This window comes from Microtus oregoni, unplaced genomic scaffold (genome assembly GCF_018167655.1).
Source record: "Microtus oregoni isolate MIOR12 unplaced genomic scaffold, Mior012 000016F_ref0000370, whole genome shotgun sequence".
Taxonomy (NCBI): Eukaryota; Metazoa; Chordata; class Mammalia; order Rodentia; family Cricetidae; genus Microtus; species Microtus oregoni.
The window spans coordinates 19,450,936-19,456,935 of NW_024543075.1; positions in this window are offsets into that span (position 1 = coordinate 19,450,936).

The window sequence follows — 6,000 nt, forward strand, 5'->3', positions numbered from 1 at the left end:
GCCAGCTGAGCCATTCCACCGGCTTGCCATCCTGCTTTTTGAATTACGGTTTGGTCTTGCTTAGTTTATGGTTTTTGAGACAGGATCTTGCTATGCAGCGATGGTTGTCATATTGTAGCCCAGTCTGAACTTGAACTCACAGCTATCCAGTCTCAGCTTCCCAAGTTAGTATTACAGGCATGAGCCACCACACCTCGCTGTCTTCTGAGTCTGAAAGTCACCTTTATATCCCTCCTGGGCCACCTGTCTGCGCGCTGGCTCTGCATTATGGTAACTGGATCACTCAGGGCACGGTGGGCTACCCTTGCCACCCTCTGCGACCCCAGTTTGGGAAAAGGAACCACGTGAGAGGCTTGGTGCTTGGAAGCAGTGCTGCTTGGCTTAGGTACTCAGAGAAGCTCTGCAGAACTAGGCCAAGAAAGCAGCTGGGCCAGAGACTGCTTGCCTGGTTGTGAAATCAGAATCTAAACAGTGCTGACAGACGGGAAGGCCAGTGCTCATGCGGTCAGGGGAGGCGTTTGGAAATGTCAGGGGCACTGCGGCTGGAATTCTCAGCGCTCCTCTTGCAACCTTTCTATGAATCTGCACCGATGTCGAAACAGAGCCAAGGAAGCTGGCCACAAAGACAGACCATAGCAGTGGGTTACCTTTCCGCCACAGTCCCAGACTTCTTGAGTGACCACTCTGCTTGGCCTGTGAAAGGGCTGGGATCCCCAGATAATCCGGGCTCCGTCTCTCAGTGCAGGGGCTTCCCAAGCTTGCCTCATTACAGGCTCAAAGCACATTCCAGCATAGCGCATAGAGCTAGCTGCCTTGGAGCTTACTTCAGATTTTAATAGACTGCTTTTGGAACAGTGACAGTGTGATAGCAAAATTGAACCAAACTAGGCTGGGGAGAAAGCTCAGTTGTTTTGTTGTTTGGTTTTTTGAGACAGCGTTGATCTGTGTAACCATCTTGGCTATCCCGGTACTAACTCTTTAGACCAGGCTGGCCTCAAACTCTCAGGATCCACCTGCTTCTGTCTCCCCAGTGCTGGGCTTAAAGGCGTGCACCCCGCCTGACAGAAAGCTCAGTTTGATCCCCTCAGTGGATGTGAGTTTGAACCCCAGCACCCATGTAAGAAGCTGAGGGTGGGGCTGGAGAGAAAGCACAGTGGATAAGGAAGGGCACTTGTTGTACTAGCCTGAGGGCCTGAGCTTGGATCCCAGCATGGGAGTGAAAAGCTGCATTTGCCTGTAATTCTGTGCTGTGGGAAGTGGATGCAAGTTTGCAGGGGCTTTCTAGCTGCCAACCTTGCCAGATTCAGTGAACTGCTCTTTCCCAAGGGAATAAAGTGGAGAGCGATAGGGCAGAACAACCAGCAGAGGCTGTGGTTCAGTTGGTAGAGTATCTGCCTAGCATGAGTGAGACCCTGAGTTCAATCCCCAGCAGTCCATGACCTCAGCATGGTGGCAAATGCATGTAATCTCAGTCAGTGTAGGATCACAGATGGAGGGGAAATGGAGGCAAATGAAGTTTAAGGTCAGCATAGCAGGCCTGACGTTAATTAACATGTACTGCCTGAGATCCTGCCTCACAAACAAACACAAACAAGGTGAGGGCTGGGGTTATAGATTGATGGTAGAGTAACTGCCTAGCATGCATGCATGAGAATCCAGGCTGAATGCCCAGTACCTCCCCACCCCCCACAAAAAAAGCAGATAGTTCATGAGGAACAACACCCAAAGTTGACTTATGCCCTCCACCGACCTGTAAACCCGCCCAAACAAGCACCTGCACATACATGTACACACGCAGGTGAAACAAAGAATTGAGCATGTAGTACCGCAATTGTCCCCCTGCGAAGAGTCCTCAAAGGGCTCTTGTGCTGCTGCGTGGTCTCCAATCTGTGGACACAGTCATTGAGAGGTCACTGGATCCTAAGGACTCTGACCTACTCCCTAGAGTGACCCACCAGTGGATTCGCTGTCTGGCGGCACAACTGGGGAGTGCTGGCCAGAGGATGTAAGTCACCAGGGGTGCACCTTGGAAGAGTAGATCGGTCCCTGGTTCCTTCCTGTTGCTCTCTCTGCTTTCTGGCTGCCCCAAGGCAAGCAGCTTTCTTCAGCCTTGCCCTGTTACTGTCATCTGCAGACATACTAAGCCTGAATCTCACCAGTTCAGCTAGACAAGTCCAAAAACCATGGAGCAAGCCCAAACTCAGACAGAAATGTCTGGAACTATGAACCAAAGCGAACCTCTGGTTAAGTCATGAAAGGTCCTTGTCACAGTGATGTTGAGATGACAGCTGACTGACTCGAAGATAGACTCCACACACGCTCTGCCCAGTTATCATTATCCACATTCTGCACAGAGTGGAACAGTTACTACCCATGTACAGACTAGCTCGAATGTTCCCTCTCCTCTTGGATAGTGTTTTTAAACCTTCATTTTATTTGTTATTCTTGGAGGGAGGTGCCTGTGTGCCACCACAGGCGTGTGAAAGTCAGAGAATCACTCTGCGGAGTCAGTTCTCTTTACATAGGTTCATATGTCATGCCTTTACCAAAACCCACAGAACAGGACTGGTGGGGTGGTTCTTCTGGTAAAGACACTTATTGCCAAGCTTGACGAGCTGAGTTTGATTCCTGACCAATGGAAGGCGAGAACCAACTCCTTCAAGTTGTCCCCCACACATGGGTTATGGCGTGCACCCTTTCCCTGAGAATAAATAAATACATGTAATAAAAAGTGCTATTTGATGATTTTATGCATGTATATTCTTCAGTGGCTTCACTAAGGCCCCCCACCCTGCCCACTGCACCCTTTCCTTGTTATAGTCCCCCTTACAGTTTCATGGGCTTTTGGGGGGGGGTTGTTTTTTGTTTTGTGGCTGTATCATTGAACAAATAACCCCTCTCCTCTGGTAGCCGTTATACAGTTCAACCTGTTCCTGCTTTAGCTTCTACTATTGATGACGCTAGTAAGAGAAGGGATGATGGGGGTAGAAGTCAGAAGCTGCCAATGGCTCCTCGGAGAGAGGTTAGATCTCCCGGAATCTTCTCTCCTCTATCATGGCGTGTTTAAAGGGTCCAGTCTGTGTGGGTCAACCATTGCTGCTGTAATTTCATGAATGTAATAGCTGTGTCATGTCCAGAAGACAGTGTTTCACAGCGCTGTCCCCAAACCTCCTGTTCTCACATCCTTTCCGCCTTCCTCCGCTGTGTTCTCTAAGCTGTGGGAGCGATGACAGAGATGACCTGTTTCAGGCTGAGTTCTCAACAGCCATCCATTCTCATGCTTGGACCCGTTTTCAGTCTTGTGTTAGCTGCCGCCCATTATAAGAAGCTTCTCTGAGCGAGGCTGCGAGAGCCCTAACACATGGATACAAACGTGGGTTTTTCTTTTAGAAAGCAGTCAGACAACACATCCATTTGGTTGTGCTTCGTCTGTTCTGGCATTTGGTGCTGTTGAGTTTTGGATTTTAGCCAATCTTTTTATATGCTTTTTTTTTTTTACAGTGCCATTTGTTTATCTTATTTGCAGTCTGCAAATAAGTACCTCTTCTCCCTCCTTCCTCCCCTTATTTCCTGGAGACAAGGTCTTTCTGTGTTGTTCAGGCTACCCTGAATCTCATTATATGGCACCAGGCTGGCGTCTCAAATGCACATCTGTTTTCCTCTCTCATTCTCCCAAGTTCAGGGATGCGGGTGGAAAGCGCAGTGCCTTCCTTTTTTGTACAAATGTGGCTAGCTTTATGTGCTTGATTTTGAGCCCAGCTTTTCATGCCTGGCCTATAGGGAAGCACTCGGCTTTTTGTTTATTAACCTTATATCTTGTACCTCTTTCTCAAACAGCTACAACCTCCAGGAGTTTATTGTTTTTGACATTTTAGGATTTCAAAAAAAAAAGATTTCTTTATTTTTATGTGTCTAAGTGTTTTGCCTGCATGTATATGTGCACCACATGAGTGCAGTACCCATGGAGGACAGAAGAGGGCATCACATCCAGGCCCTCTGGAAGAGCAGCCAGTCCTCCTAATCACTTCGACATCTCTCAAGTCCCTAGATTTTTAAAAAATATAAACAATAATATTACTTTCTTCCTTCTCAAGCTGTCTTTCTTCCTCCTTTGTTTCTTTTTCTTTGGTTTTTGTTATTTTTGTTTATTTGCTTGCTTAAACAGGGTCTCCTGGGTGGCCTGTTTATCTAGAAGTGGCCTTAAACTCACAGAGAGCTGCCTGTCACTGCCTCTCAATTGCTGGGATGAAAGGCGTGCACCGTCACACCTGACCTCCTCTGTATTTTTGCATTAGACAGGATTTCTGGTGTGATGCTGAGGTGGGAGAAGGGACACTGTTGCCTTGTTGCTGATCTGGGTGTGCAGGGGCATCTAGAATCTCACCAGTGAGGGACATGCTAGCTGTGCGGCTTTCTGCGGATGTTCCTTATCAAGTTGAAGACATTTTACTCTCTTCTTAGTCATCATTGTCACCCTCTTCTTCCTCTTCCTCTTCTTCCTCCTCCTCCTCCTCTTTCCCTCCTCTTCTTCCTCCTTCTTCTTTTTCCCACACTCAATTCCTAGTTTTCTGAGAAATTTTAGTTACCCCCCCCTTTTTTTCTGATCATGAACATCAGATTTTTGTAAAATGCTCCTTCTCCCAGTGGGCATGGTAAGATGTTTTCTTCATCAGCCTGTGGATGTGAAGGATGGTGCTAATTCACTTCCGACTGTTGAATCAGCCGTACACAGCTGGGACCAATTCTGCTTGATGGCAGCTTATGATTCTTCCCATATGGAATTGGATCTGACTTGATCATTTTGCTGAGGGCTTCTGCGTCTATGCTTACGAGACATACTGATCTGCAGTGTTCATTTCTTGTAATGTCATTTTTGGTTCTGGTGTGAGAGTAACGCCAGTCACACCGAGTCACTTAGAAAGAAATCTTCTACTACTCTCTGAAAAGTGTCATAGGTAATCGGCGTCATTTTTCCTGCTTATTAGGATTCACCATTGCAACCATCTGTACCTTTGACAAGTTTCAAAATTACATTTATTTATTTTGTGCATTCATTCAGAGAACAGCTTTGGGGAATCAGTTCTCCCCTTGCATCTCTTCCCAGGGAATGAGCTCAAGTCCTCAGGCTTGGAGGCACACACCTTTACCCGCTGCTCGAGCCATCTTGCCATCCCCAACCTTGTTGTTCTCTTTTCTGATCTTATTAATTATTGATTCCATTGCTTTAATAGATAGCAAGTAAATTAAGATACTTATTTCTCCATCTTGCCTTGTAGTGATTTATGTGTTTAAAAGGCTTTTTAATCTGTTTTATATTCTATCAGATTTGTGGTCAGAGGACAGGAGGGATAGCTCAGAGGTTAAGAACACTGGCTGCTCTGTCAGAGAACCCAGGTTTGAGTCCCAGAACCCACATGGCAGCTCATAGACACCTGTAACTCCAGCTCTGGGGATCCATTCTGGACTCCCAAGGGCACTGCATGCACACGGTGCACAGATACACAGGCTGGCAAACACCTGGACACATACAATAAAACACTTTAAAACTTTTAAAAATTGTGGCAAGAGAATTCATGATATTTGTCATAGAATATTAAAGACGTGTTATGCTTGTTTATGCTGTGGAATATTTGTTTGATGCTGCAAAGACGTGTTGCATTCTTTTGTGCTCCATTTATTTAACTCTGTGAAGCTGTGCTACTTTGCCTGCCTGAAACAACTGATTGGTCTAATAAAGAGCCGAATGGCCAATAGCTAGGCGGGAAAAGGACAGACAGGGCTGGCACGCAGAGTAGAGAAGAGCAGACCAGTCATCCTAGTGAATATCCCAGTGTCGGGGGTTGGCTGAGGTGCTCTTACGGAACATTTATGTGCACTTTGGATATGGGTGATTGACAGTACTGGCGAACACAGTGCAGTGTGGTGCAATGCAATACAGCCTTGCTGCTTTTCTTCCTGCTCTACCTGTCAGTCACTGAAAGAGGTGTCATCTCCGACATC